This window comes from Triturus cristatus, chromosome 5_1, assembly GCF_964204655.1.
Source record: "Triturus cristatus chromosome 5_1, aTriCri1.1, whole genome shotgun sequence".
Classification (NCBI taxonomy): domain Eukaryota; kingdom Metazoa; phylum Chordata; class Amphibia; order Caudata; family Salamandridae; genus Triturus; species Triturus cristatus.
The window spans coordinates 810,259,577-810,275,097 of NC_140587.1; positions in this window are offsets into that span (position 1 = coordinate 810,259,577).

Here is a 15,521-nt window from a genome sequence, read left to right on the forward strand (position 1 = left end):
AGCCCACTGATGGCTGGTCTGGTCGAGCCCGACCAGTCCGGCTTTATATCTAATAGACAATGCCCTGACAACACCAAACGGCTCCTACACCTCATAGATAAGGTGTCTCAGTCCCAGCGGGAGAACATGCTATTCTCAATAGATGCAAGAATTTGACAGGGTGCATTGGCCCTACTTAAAGGAGGTCTTAGCCCACTTCAGGATGGGGAAGAGGTTTCACTCTTGGATCATTAGCGGCTACAAGAGACCCCGAGCTTCGGCGAGGGTGAATGGCTGGATCTCTGATAGTTTTCCAATTCGCTACGGTACCCGGCAGGGCTGCCCTCTATCCCCTCTCCTGCTTGCTCTCTATTTGGAGCCATTTGCACAGAGAGTGCGGAATTCACCAGAGGTGAAGGGGGTCTAGTATGGAGGCGAAGAATATTTGATCACCCTTTATGCGGATGACGTCATAGTCACCCTGGATGACCCTCCGTCCTCCCTCCTGAACTTCCTACAAGAGATTTAGGGCTTTGGCGCGGTGCCGGAACTCCAAATCAATATTTCTAAATCCCAAGCTTTGACTTTGACGGTATCCTGCAACATGCAAGACCACCTTGCGTAGATGTTCTTGATCAGCTGGAAGCCGAGTATCCACTATTAAGACATTCAGCCCTCCCCGACAATCCAAGAGACAGTGGCACTATAGGGAACTGGTGGACAGAGTCAAATCAGACCTACACTGCTGGCAACCGTTCTCATTTTCTTGGCTGGGGCAGGTGGCAGCTTTAAAAACAATAGTCCTTCCAAGAATATTGTAGGTGTTTTTGACTTTACCTCTCTGGCCTTCTCCTTGAGTTGGCGAAGCCCGGTGGAGGAGGGTCTGGGCATTCCATCTCTGTGGCAGTACTTCCAGGCGGTCCAGCTCAGATACATGGTGGAATAGACCTGAGCGGAATCCGAAAAAACTTGGCTGTTAAAGGACAGGGCATTAGTAGGCACCTCCCTATGGAAGATTCTCTTCTTGATGAAGGTGGGCCGTCCCCCTAGCTTATACATTTCGGCAATCACAGCGCTGCTACTTAGGGTATGGGACACAGTGGGGATGACAAACGGCCTCACCTCATTCCCTTCACCACTAACCCTAATTGCAGAGAACTCCGATTTCAATCCAGGGATGAACCGTAAGGTTTTTGAGGCCTGGCAGAGACCCGGGTGCAGATTCGTGGGACATCTCTTCGATACGGAGGTGCTCATTGTGAGAAGTTGGCCTGGTATATGCTGTCCACTAATTAAAGTGGGTACCTTGCGCCAGTCTAAACGACCCTTGTGATGTATGCGGTCAAAGATAACCTTTAGAAAGCTATCCTAGTGGTAGCTGTGGAGAGAAGCCTTCAGGCTTAATCTTGAAGGAATGTAAAGCAGCTTGTTTTACCAAAATATCACCTTTAGTGTTAACTAAATGAAAGGAGAACCACACAGTAGTTATAAAAATATGTATTTAATTATATCACACTCTCTAGTATCCTCTACACGAGGATACAACACAAAGCACGCAATACTTCAGCAAAGGAAGAGTTGTAAGTAGCACAATACACAGTGGGCTCCAGGGGGAGACCAAACCATATACTAAAATAGTGGTATAAGAACCACGACTGGAGTCAAGACAGTGTCTAGATCACGTAGAATCGTTGGAACCCCAAGGAACCACCCAAAGTGAGTAGAAAGGGACCCAGCGGAGGACGGGTGCAGTGTGTTAACACGGCTGCGGGCTCAGTACAATTCTATAGGGAAGTTGTGGTTACAATTTTAAAGTTTAAGGACCCTTCTCGTTGGACTTCGAGGAAACCTTTTGGAATTAAGGAGGTTGGAGAGTCATCCCACCTGTGGATACCGTAGTACCCGAATTACCTATCCCAGAGGAGCCGGGTGCATAGGCCTGGAGTGGTGTCGGAAACCGCTGTCGTTCTCAATAGAGGGCTGAGAAAAAGAGCTGCTGCCGGGAAGGAAGAAAGTGTCCGTAGGAATGAAAGGATGGATTCATGATAAAAGGAACCTGAAAGCAGAGGGGGCAGAGTCTGGGTCACTTCAGGGTGACCAGGGGCTCGGTAGACTAATGCCCACCGATGTCAGGTGCTTCAGGTGCGAAGAAGGGATGCTTGACTCTGCAGCCACGAGGTCCAGGAGACATCGAGGACAACCAGGAGCCAGATGTGTGCTGTCCCATGAAGGATGTCGAGTTCTGAGGGGTCAGCGTCCAGCTGGAGCACCAACAAGCCTTGGCAACAGCAACTCACCCAAGAAGATCAAGCAGGTTACGGTGTAGACCAGCAAGGTCCAGGAGACTCACCAAGCAATGAGGAGTCAGGGCACATCTGGAGCAACCAGGGAAGCCCAACAGGAATCAAGATGAACCTTAAGAGGACCCACAGGCCGAATGACAAGGAGTCGCGAGATGACCTCGAGCAATATCACACAGTACCAGCTCAAGGAGCACTCGGTACAAGGAAGCTCGAGTTCTTCAGTGAAAATACAGCTCCGGGTCAGGACTATATGGAGTCCAATGCACAAGCTCAGGAATTGCCAACAAGCATATGTACTTGCAAAAGTACGCGGTGCACAGGGGTTCGAGTTATGCGGTCCCCATAAGGGATACTGGCCTAAAACCCAGTGAGATGGCAGCTCGACTTCAAGGAACTTCGGAACCCACCGCCTGTGATGTTGGAGCCTTTGGAGTCCGCAGGAGCTCAGGATCAGCAGACTGGTCTGTTGCGTTACGGTGCCTGTGAATGCAGGGGAGTGACTCCTTCACCCCAGGGGACATTCTTCAGTTGTCCTTAGTGCTCCACAGGTCTTGCATGGAGCCTGTATGGTGCAAGGGCACAGACGATGCTTTGGTCAGAGAGGGAGACGCGGTCGGGCACAGTCGAAGTCCAGAGTGTCCAGAAGGTCGAAGGTCGGTGGTTTCTTGTTGCAGAATCTTGTCCACATAAAATCTAGAGTCTTACTGCCAGGTAAGCCCTTATGTACCCACGGGAGAGGGTTGGACAGATTCAGGGGACCCTCCTAGGGGAGGGTCAGGACAGAGGGGAGGTTACTCCCATGTCCATTGTCCAGTTTCGCAGCAGAGCTGGGGCCAACGGCTCCCAGAACTGGTGTGCACAGGACTATGCACAGGGACACCAAATGTGCCTCAGGTGCAGACTTTCAGGCACTTTGGAAGTGCACCCACCCAGCCCCAATACACTAAATCCTGTCTGGGAGTTGGTCACACCTCCCTGTGACATGATCCCTATTGTGTTGCCTTCCTCTGCTCAAGCTTGGCTCAGCAGCAGAAATGTGTCCATTTTGTGCTGACCGGGTCAAGAAGTGGCAGACGCGCTTGAGGTGAGACAGTCACTTCATTGTTATTGTAACCAGGAGCGCCTGGTAAAGGGCTCCCGCAACTTAGCACTTGTGCTTTTTCAAAAAAATTGCTTGTTTTTAAACCAATTGTTTAACTGTTACTTTGAACTTGCACACAACTTGTTTAAACTGCTCAGCACTTACTTGTTAATCCTGTGCATTTCCCCGGTCCACCGCTGATTCTTCAGATTGTTGTGGAGGGAATTTCAACGCGCACACAGGAAGTGATTTACAACTTCCGGTAGACTCACGCAGGTCAGCTGACCTGCAGCTGATCTCTCCCCCTTAAAACTAGGATGCCTGGTGCAACGCGCAGCGGACGCACTTGAGGTGAGACAGTCACTTTATTGTTATTGTAACCAGGAGCGCCTGATAAGGGCTCCCGTAACTTAGCACTTGTTCTTTTTTTTTAAATCACTCTTTTTTAAACCGTTTTACTGTTACTTTGAACTTGCACACAACTTGTTTAAACTGCTCAGCACTCACTTGTTAATCCTGCGCATTTCCCCGGTCCACCACTAATTCTTCAGATTGTTGTGGAGGGAATTTCAACATGCACACAGGAAGTGATTTACAACTTCCGGTAGACTCACGCAGGTCAGCTGACCAGCAGCTGATCTCTCCCCCTTAAAACTAGGATGCCGGTCGCAACGTGCAGCGGACACGCCAAAGGCGAGCCAAAGTCAAGCCCGTCTGCGCCCGGATCGGGCCTAAGGCCATGCCCCCTGACACTTTCAACTCAGCCTCACACAGCAGGGCCTTATCCTATACCATCAAGCAACTAAAAGACATATTATGCGCCATTAATGACAAACAGATCTGCCCCCGCTTTAACTTGGAGACTGTAACAACCCAGACGACCACTTGCTGCCCAAATTGCCCATTCACATTAGATACTAATGACAGGCCATTGCCCACTTGCACCCACCCGGTGTCCACAAAGCACGAAAAAATCCACTCAGCACTTATAAATGCACGTTCCCTCCCCAAGCACAAATATGAAATACTGAACCTCTTAGATGACTATAAATTAGACCTTTCAGTCATAACAGAAACTTGGAGTAATCCCTCATACGGGCCAGACTTCTGCACCGTAACCCATGACGGCTTTTGTGCCTGCAGATTCAACAGAACTATCAAAAAAGGAGGAGGACTGGCGCTCATTTACTGAGACAAATACTCAGTCAGGACAGAGTTAATTCCCTCTAAGATCTGTGAAGCCATTATCTTCACAATAACTCACCCACTCCTACTCTTTCAGGGGCATCCTTCTGTACCGCCCACCGGGATCACAAGCAGAATTCCTCTCAGCCATGGGCCATCTATTAGAACCACTAGCAGGAGAATCTAACTTCACCATCTTGGGAGACTTACATTTTCATCTTGAAGCCCACGATGACCAAGATACCTCAGCCCTCATAGCAGAACTTGAGGCGGTAGGCCTCTCCCTACTAGTAACAAGACCCACACGCTCTGCCGGCCACAAGCTGGATGGGCTGTTCTCTAATAACCAGCAAATCTCCCTAGAGAATGTCCTTCCTTTATCCTGTACGGACCACTGTGCTGTTCTCTTTGACATCCAGATACAAAGTAACACCCCCCTTCATGCCAGCTCTCTTCCCCCCCAAACAGGTCAAGGCGTGGGGTAGCATTGCCCCCCTTGTCCTCAAATCGTACCTGCTATCCACCCAGCAAAACTTGCCGCACAATCCTGAACTGGCGGCCATTAACTACACACAATGACTCCACACTGCATTCAACACCTTGGTTCCACTCAAAAATGCTTCTAAAAATAGAAAAACACCATCCGCCCCTTGGTTCTCTGAGACACTAAGACTGGAGAAACAAAGGTGCAGGAATCTAGAAAGACGCTGGCGTCGTGACTACGACCTCGCAGAAAAAACCCGCTATAAGGAGGCAATGACTAAATATAAACTCCTCTTAATTACAGAGAAAAGCAATTACTACCTCAAGCAAATTGAAACAGCACAAGACTCTGTTAAACAGCTGTTCCAGGTTGTGACCAAGCTATCAGGACCAGGGACCAACTCTCCCATAATTCCAATGCAAACTCTCTGTAACTCTCTGGCCACCTTTTTTCAAGAAAAAGTCAGTCATATCTACGCCAACTTTTCAGCCCATTCCAAGACCAACAATCTGACCGACGCTTCTAGCGATGATAAAAACTTCCCCAACCCCCCTGAAGTCAGCTCTATTGATGATAATTTTACCCCTATTCTTTCGGAATTTAGCCAGGTCTCTTAGGATCAGATCATCGACCTAATTTCCTCTATCAAATCTGGATCCCCCTTGATCCCTGCCCTCCAACCACTTTGAAACTGATTCCTGACATCATAGGCCCCAACCTACCAAACATCTGCAACTCGATGTTCAGGACAGGCACCTACCCTTCCACCTGGAAAAAAGCTGTCATCAAGCCGTTACTAAAGAAGAACAACCTAGACCCCACAGAGACCAAAAACTATAGACCAATTGCATGTCTCCCATTCACTGCAAAAGTTTTTGAAAAGGTGATGAACACACAGCTGGCCAATTTCATCGAAGACAACAACCTTCTAGATGGCACTCAATTTGGCTTTAGAAAAGGCCCTCATTAAGGCATCCGATGAAATCAGGATGATACTTGATTGTGGGGATGCCGCCGTCCTGGGCCTGCTGGATCTTTCAGCAGCATTCAACACGGTCGACCACGTAACCCTGATCGACAGTGTCTCAGCCATCTGCATCAGAGATAAAGCCAAGGCCCTCCTGGCCTCCTTTCTATCTAATCGCACTCAACTAGTGACTCTTGGCGACTTCAATTCCCCATCATTTGCACTCCCGTGTGGTGCGCCACAAGGATCATCGCTGAGTCCGACCTTGTTTAATATATGCGTGTCGGACTTGGCGAGGATCATCAAATCCTACGATATGCGACTAACCTCGTACGCTGACGATACACAACTGGTGCTAGTGGTTCAAAATGATGGAGGGGTAGTTGCAGCAAACTTTCAAGAGGGAATGCTAGCAATTAGCACATGGATGGCAAACAACTGCCTCAAATTAAATTCAGACAAGATGAAGGTGATGATCTTTGGTAATCTCTCCCCTAGCTGGTCCCCCACTTGGTGGCCAGCTAAGTTAGGCTCACCTCCGTTCCCCGTCACAAAGGTCAGAAACTTGGGTGTTATGTTCGATGACAATTTGTCATTCTTACACCACGCCAACGCAGTTGTCTCTTCATCCTTCCATGTCATCAGGATGATAAAAAAACTTCTACCTTTTCTCCCACCTAGCACCGGCAGGACTCTTATCAGTACATTGGTTATGTCAAAGGTAGACTATTGCAATGGTCTACTTATCAATGCCCAGGAAAGAGTCCTAAATAAGTTACAACTGGTGCAAAATGCAGCAGAAAGGATTCTGTCAGGCACCCCCAAGTTTAAACCTATAACCAAGGTGGTGCGACAGTTTCATTGGTTACCCATCAGGAGTAGAACCAAGTTCAAGGCTCTATGCATTGCATACAAGGCAATCCACAACACAGGACCTGAGTTCCTGAAGAAGACTCTCTGTTCCTACATGCCCAGTAGACCCTTGCGCTCATCAGCAGCAAACCTGCTGATTGTCCCCAGAACCAAGAAAGCCTCTTGGGGCGACAGAAGATTCACTGTCGCCACTACCAGACTATGGAACACACTCCCCCTTCACATTAAGACCAGCCCTACCCTGCTTACCTTCCGGAAACAATTAAAGACCTGGCTTTTCAACCAATAAGACACCCGCTCCTAGCTTCCACCTGCCCAGCTGTCCGTAGCGCCGAGACACCCAAGGGTATTTGCGCGCTCTACAAGTTGCTTAAATAAATAAATAAATAAATAAATAAATGAATAAATAAGAATGCTGGCATCGGAAAGACTAGTGACCCCATGAAGCTCGCTTCAGAAGGGTGGAATCATACCTCCACACTGGTTACCGGTGTGGAGGTATGATTCCAAAGTGTTTGATACCAAACACAACATGTTTTGTTTCAGCCGTTTTCGAGATAGCATTTACCGAAAGGTTATAATGCACCTCTACCTATATGTTTGGCTGAGTCACAGACAACCCGGGAAAATGGTCTTCGAAGGCTGTAGAGGGGCTCTGCACATGCAGGGGCACTCTCTCACGTAAAACCCAGCACCCTACCTTCAGGATTGTTAAGGCCTGCTATAGGGGTGACTTACAAGTTTTAAGTGCAGTGACCTATAGATATAGTGAACCTATATCTAAAGTAAGTGGTGCAAGCACCAGCTTACACAGGCTGCAATGGCAGACCTGTAGTTGCATTTTGCATGGACTCTCATGGGTGGCATAATACTTGCTTCAGCCCATGGGAGGCCTCTGCGGTACCTATGCCCTGGTTACATGTGTACCATATACTAGGGACTTATAAGGGTACCCCAGTATCCAATCTGGAGTGTACCAAAGTACATGTCAAAACATTTTAGGGAGAAAGCAGATAGACTGGGGTCCTGATTAGCAGGATCCCAGTCAAACTAGTCAAAAACCAGCAAAACACCAAGCAAAAAGTGGGGGTAACCATGCAGTCAGATCCTCCCTTCCTACACTCAAACAATTTGATACCCTGTAAGAAGACTTGAACCTTCTTGAAGAGGAGAGATTCCATTACACACAGATTAGGCATTGGGTCCTGGGCTTGGCAATGAGGGAGGCAACACAAAGGCACTTGACTAACTTTGAGAGATAGCTCCTCAGAAGGGACAGGGATAAATGTATTGTCCCCAACCTATATAAATTCCTGATGGGCCCAGAGTTGGTGACGGAATCTCCCAGCCAACCGAGATGGGAACAGGAACTGGGGCACCATCTAATACAGAAAGAATGGCTGGACATATATTATAGAGCATGTCACACAACACCCAACATCTCTCGCACGGAGACTGCAGTAAAGATTGCCACCTATTGGTACTGGACCCCGGTGGGGTTATGTAAAATCAATCCAGATAGAGGGGATAAATGTTGAAGATGCAAAAATTCTCCTGAGACTCTGATCCACATTCTATGGGAATGCCCCAAATTAACGCTTTTTTGGGAGGAGCTCTTAACAGAAATAGATATTCACTTTGACATCCAGCTCCCTAGGTTCCCCTCCTTCACCTTACTGGGCCTTCCCAGCCCAATCACTTATCCCCTTTGTTCTATAGGGGGCAAACACATTACATTGGCTCTCTGAGCGGCTCACCAAGCAATACTGGCCATGGGGGGTCTGGAAAAAGTTCCAACCAGGTTGGCCTGGCTACACCGTATTTGGGATCTGCTAGGCATGGAGAGGCTGGCAATGGCATCAGACCCGGGGGAGATGTATTTAAAGAGACATGGTGCCCATTCATAGCACTTCTCCCACAGGAATATACAGAGTTAACATGCCCTAGATATCTCAGGTTAATGCATTTGACGGACTCTCCTACCTCCTTCTGGACTATGTAATTTGGAGGCTTTCTATAGGATACACTTTGGATACAGCTGGCACCCTAGGGGTTTGGGGGGCATGATAAGGGAGGGGGTTGGTATTAGGGGAATGGTTTTCTGTTAAAAACTGCTCATGCACTGGGTGACGCCACCTCAGCTCTCTAAAGATTCTTTGTACTTTGGCAAGCAGCACAATAAAATAAATGTAAACATAAAGATAAAAAAGTACTTTTATTACACACTGTTAGACCTGACATCCTTGAGGTACTATTCCCCCAAACGTTTTACCTTCACTCATCCTGTTTTTTTTGCCTGAGGGCTCTGAATACTTTATCACTGTTAACCAGTGCTAAAGTCCTGGTGCTCTCTCCCTGAAACATAATAATATAGGCTGACACCTAATTGGCACATTCAGTTAAGTTATATGTGGGGGCGTGGCACAAGGTGCACTTTTATTCTGATTGGAGTGTTGCAATTAGAGACTACATTAAGTCTACTGAAAAGTAGGTACCAGTGTGACTTAGTTACTCTTTTGGAAATGATTTGATAACAACAACAACCTCCCACATTACCCTGACTATGGGTAGGGATTATATTTTTCACTTTTTGATCTTGTTGAAACGCCATGGATCCCTCCTGGACTTCATAGGCATGCAACATGTCGACCTACACACTTTGTTAGAGTGCCTCTCTTCATTTCTAAAAGTAAACAATCTACACATAACTTTTATCCCTCTCCCAGGAGACGCTAGATTAAAGCAGATTTGTGGTACCCCAAGGTAGTTTAAATTCGCCATTTTACTAATCTCCCACACAACAGCACTCATCATCACAGCTTTTTAACTAAAAGATCTCCACTAAAGATCCCGCTCATGGGGCCTGTATGGTATTGCAGTGCCGACCCCGCAAGGCGCCAAGCCTGATGATGAAGCATGACACCCTCATGCGTTTGTGAAGGCACTACTTCCTAATTAGGGAGACCCCTCTCCTCTGCTTTAAATCTAACCTGAGATACACTGTCTTAGGAACAGACACCCCATTAAGATTCGTAAGTTTGGTGATGAGGTCCATGATTCATGACATACAAAATAAATAATATGTCAGGGGTTGGACATGCACAAGCCAAATGAAGTGACGGGTGTACAAATTGTCGTGTGCCACAGAGGTATCACTCTCTGAACCGTGGGAGTGTCCTTGTCAAAACGTCCATCCATGCCATATGGTAGACAACGCTGGATGGACTTTTATACAAAATAAATAACCCATTGGTACTAAACACCCATGAATGCCAAACCCATCAAGAGTAGAATTAATTCAAATAAACCCATTTTAAGAAATTAGATCATTAAAAGAGAAGGATGTGAGTCAATCAGGCATAATGAATCTGCATTATAAATCTGCAATTGTCCAGCTGCGGCCGCTGCAGGTAACAGCAGTGGGGCCGGCTGGGTGGTATTTCGAGAAAGGAACACAAGGGAAAATTAAACATTTATGCAATGGCCTGCTCACAAGATCATTGACCAATGGAATCTAGTGACAGCTTGTAACTTTCCGTTAACAAGACCATTTAGATCCCGCCGTAACATGGACAACCAGCAGGCAATGTATATTGCCAGCAACATACAGCCTCCTACGTATATATTGCTTGCCCCCCAGTGACTGGCTGGCACAATGTAGCATCAATGACATATGTTTAAACAGTTTTGTTGATTTTTTGGGGCAAAAGATGCTTCTGGGGAGGAAGTGTAGGGTGGGGGATTTTTGGGGGTGATGTTTGGGTGGGAGTTAGACCTTGTTGGCCAGGTTTCATTCAGCGATGCTCAAATATGTCAGCCAGTCACACACAACCAGTGCCTTAATCAAGATTCTGAGTATGTACATCTGACTGCAGTCCTCGGGGGAGTGCCAGGCCAGCCCCACCGAGATCCCTTTTTCCCAGCACTCGGACCCCCACCATACCATGAGCGCTTTTAAGTCATGACAGGGAATGTCAACGGCCTCAATGATCGCATCAAGGGAGGGGCAGTTCTGGTTTTTGCTAGGGTCATACTCCTGACACTCTACTAATACAAGAGACTCACCTGATAGGCACAAACTGCCTTCTTGGCCCGGTATGATTATGAGAGGGTGTGTTATGCAGGATACTGCAGAGGGGCCTGGGGATAGCCATTCTCCTACACAAACCTATGCCCATGGTAATCACCCACACCAAAATGTATGCCAACGGCAGACAAGTAGCAGTGGGAGAGACGATTATAGGTGGGCTTTACAATGTCATAAGCTTTTATGTCCCTCCACAATTGCTAGGATCAATGCTCAACCCTATAAGGGTGATGTTGCTATGGATCCCACACGGTCATACAATCATAGGGGGCTACGCTTACTTCAGTATGGTAAAGTGTCCCGACCAGAACAGCTCAAAACCTTTGGGGTTTACTCCTATCACAGGTCACACTTGGAGACATGGGTCTCCAGCCTCGGCCTATGCAAAGTTTGGAGAGCATTGCAACCCAGGGGCAGGAATATCCTCACATCTCTGCGACACACAAAACCAGAACACGCATTGACATATTTACACTACCTGCTCCAGATCTAACACACACGACAGATATATAATGCAACCTAGATGAGGCATGGCATTGCAGGATCCCATCCCAAAGCTGGGTCTATGAATGGGGCGACAAGTCCAACAAGATTCTGTATTGGCTGGCTACTAATGATGCAGTAGAGAGGGTGGTCCCATACATTACAGGTCAGACTTGGTATAATAACAGAGCACAAATGCCTTTGAGAAATTAGATGAAATGTTATATGCTAAAAGTCCAAGACCGGTTATTTTCAGCTGATACTGGGTGAACCTTTAATATGAGGAGCTCACCGTGTCCCCCTTTTTACACTTTGTTACAGCTGACAGAACTCCTTGGAAATAAGCGACAGCTATTAAGCAGTTCGCATATGTGGTTCCCGTTCGTCATTCCCTGCCAGTAAATAGACTTTCACGCTAAGTTCAACTAATACAGGATTTCCAACTATTGGGCAACTGCCTCTTCGTGAGTCTCTTCTCACAGGGGTAAGTAGAAAGTTTCAGCACTTCTACTATCGTATATTCTTATAATATATACTTTGCCACTAACAGTTTTTTTGTTCTCACATAGTACCCGGCTGGGCCCTTGTGAGTATTTTATTTCACATCGAGCACGGTGACACTGCATATATATATGTTAGACATCACCTACGACGACCAGGTAGAGAGACTTAATATTAATGCTCCACTAATCCCCCTTTTTTTAGAGAAAAAAAGAGCATTTTATTCTGACAAGATTTTTCTTTATTATTTTTCTTAGGTGTCCCTATATTAGACTGTCCTGACGAGACCCTCTATTTGTCATAGGGTCGAAACGCCGTTGACGTGAAAGGCGAATCATTCTTTTAACACTTACAATGACTAAGTGTTGATAATTGTATTTATTAATTTTTTATGATTGCCTTTGTAATGAAAAATTGAAACCTTTTGTATGTTGCACTTTATGTCACTTTCTTTTGCTTAGGTTAATTTTTCACTGGGACACTTTTTGAAATTTGTATAAACATTGTAATTTTGTATTGTGAGTTTGCGTCTACTTCTCATAAACTTTTCCATTGTGAATATAAAAAGAAAAACATTTTCTACTGAAGTTCTAATGTGTATGGCTAAACTTTTCTTTCTGACACCACATTTAACCCTTTTTCCTTTTTTCGATTACTATCATGTATTGTATATTATATTAGTAAGTATTAATCCACTTGAGCCACTGTTTCCTTACAACAAAAGTCCAAGACCAGCACGAGGATCTTCTAACCTCCATGATAACGGACCTGCCACTGCCCACTTTATCGATGTCTCATTGAACAGACCTGGATCATCCCATCGAACTAAATGAACTGGAGGAAGCCATTAACAAGATGTGTCCGGTAACACACTGGTACCTGACGAGTTCCTGATTAAATACTATCAGGGACTTCGGAAACCCCTTCTGCAAGGGCTGCTAGCCATGTACACCAAATTCACAATGATGGGCCATATCCCAAGGGCTAGATTTGGCGACAATAGTGGTACTCCATAAGACAGAGTGTATCCCTGATGACTGTGCCTCCTATCACCCGATATCCTTAATCAATAGCGCACTCAAGCTATATATCAAGGTCCTAGTCAACAGACTTCTCATGGTCATTCCGACCCTGGTACACCCCGTTCAGTGCAGCTTCATGTCTCAACGTTGTACAAGGCTTTGCATCTGCAGAGTTCATTCAGCAGTGGTATGCCAACACCTCTTGGAAGGTCCTAGTGCCTTCCTTCTTATTGACTTTAAAAAGGCATTTGATTCCCTAGATTGGAACTTCCTACGGGACGTTCTCAAATAAATGGGCATTGGGTCCCATTTTAAGTCCTAGGTTACAAGCACTATACGCCTACCCTAGTGCTCAGGTACAAGTCAATGGAGCCTTGTCAGACTCTTTCCCCAAAAAATGCTAATGAGGCTGGGCTGCCCACTGCCCCCCTTGCTCTTTGCCCTAACATGGGTTAGATGTGACGCGCAAGTGTGGGGATTCTAATGAGGAATTAATCTGGAAGATCTCATTGACTTTTATGAAGATGATGTTCTTTTTTTCGATTCCCGGCTGAAGTCCACAGGGGCATGACTACTGCAGATTTTGGACCTATATGGGCTGGCATCTGCTTTGCAGGTTAACATGAACAAGTCTCTACTAGTCCCCCTGTCTGCAATTGCGTGAGAATTTGGGTGGGGTGCCCATATTCTGATCCGCTGACTGAGCTTCCATTATCTGAGAATACATATTGCCCTACTCCTCGAATTATCCTGGTCCTTGAACCTTACCCCCCTGGTCATCAAAATGCTGAGGGTCCTGCAGCAGTTCTTATATATTTTCTAAAACTTTTCTCAGATGATTCCGGGTCAGTGGTTCACGGCAGTACAAGCAATGATGCATGCTTTCCTTTAGGCCCAGAGAAGGTCTCACGCAACGTCCTTGGGAAATGTGACCAACACACATAGAAAGAGCAAAAGACCTTCAAAGATTATTTATGTACACAAAGGTGTCTCTTCCTGCACATAAACAATCATCCCCTGGAACACAGACACCCTTGCACCATAGTGCAAGTGTGACTGCATTGCAAGGATGATTCCCAGGAACGCAGGCACTATAGTGCAAGGGTGCCTGTGTTGCAGGAAATCATCCCTGCGATACAGGCACGCTTGCACTATGGCGCAAGAGTGTCTGTGTTGGTGCTGGGCAGGTATTTTTAGCGCTAGCACAAGGGAAAACACAGGGGTTTGCCATATTCTTGGAAATATAGCGCATCCCTGTGTTTTTTAAATGACGCAGCACAGTGCTGTAAAAGTTGCCGCAGCAACACGCTGTACCATTTCCTTGTAAATATACCCCTTTGTCTGTATGACCATAATTGATTCAAAGTGCAAAAATGCCACATTTCACTGGATGTTTTTCTTGTTTGTTTGCTTTTAGGTGCACAAGAGACATCACCCATAGTACTGCCAGGCAGAAGACTGGCACAAAGTGAAACCACCTGAGTCCTCCTCTGCTTCTGCTTGTTCAGTTAAGTGTCAACTGACAGAGCTTCAAGATGCCCCCAAAGAAAGTTGTTCCAGCCAAGAAAGTGGCCAGTGACCAGGAGAAAGAGATTGCCACCACTGGTGTGCCGCCCTCCACCTTTATCATGAAACATGGTGTGCCTGCTGCACCCTACTCTGGGCTGAAAAAAGCTGGGAGCGGCACTCCCTCATCAATGACACCACGCCGACCTAAGCCAAAGCCCATGTCTCTCAGTGAGGAAGTCACTACAGTCATGGCGATGAGCAGTGCATCTGAATTGCATTTGTCTCAGTCGCAAAGTACCCAATTGTCACAGAAAATTGAGCAAAGTAGTCAACAGGAGCCGCAGCCAACAACAGTGCTTTCTGAAGTAGGAGCACAACAGGAGGTTGAGCTTCCTGCTAAGCAAGATATAGCTCTTGAACCATTGGCTTCTCAATCTCCAGCAAGAAAAAGAAAGGTTACTCCACTGTCTTCTCCAAGCTCCCCTTCTGATGATCTGTACATGAATTGGACCCCGGACGAGTACAAGACCCACCACGAGATACAAGGGAAAAGAAACGTTCCTGAAAGCCTTAGAATAATGGAAAGTGACAGCGAAGAGGACAAGCCAGTGATTGTCATTATGGATGGCAGCTCAGAGGACACCGAGATGACCCCTCCTATTCTACCTGCTCAGAGGGATGTGGCACTGGTTCCACCACCACTTTCCATGTTTGTAACCCACCCGCTGAGACCTGCATCCACCACTACCTCAGTCGAAATATGCACTGCAGAGAGGCAAATGACACACCCACCTACCTCCAATTATTCAGGCATTGCCAGTGGTACAATAAAAAAGTTCTGCACCCCAGTTTGGAAGTTCTTTATGATTAGCAAGCAGAAGGTTAACATTGCAATATGCTCTATTCGCCACACGAGTGTTAGTCAAGGTAAGCAAGGTTCACACTTTGGAACTGGACGTCAAACATCCCATATGAAAAAATATCGCCAGTGCGGTAGGAGGAGCAGCCTAAATAGGTAACAGATGCTGTTGGTGGTGATGAGAGAGG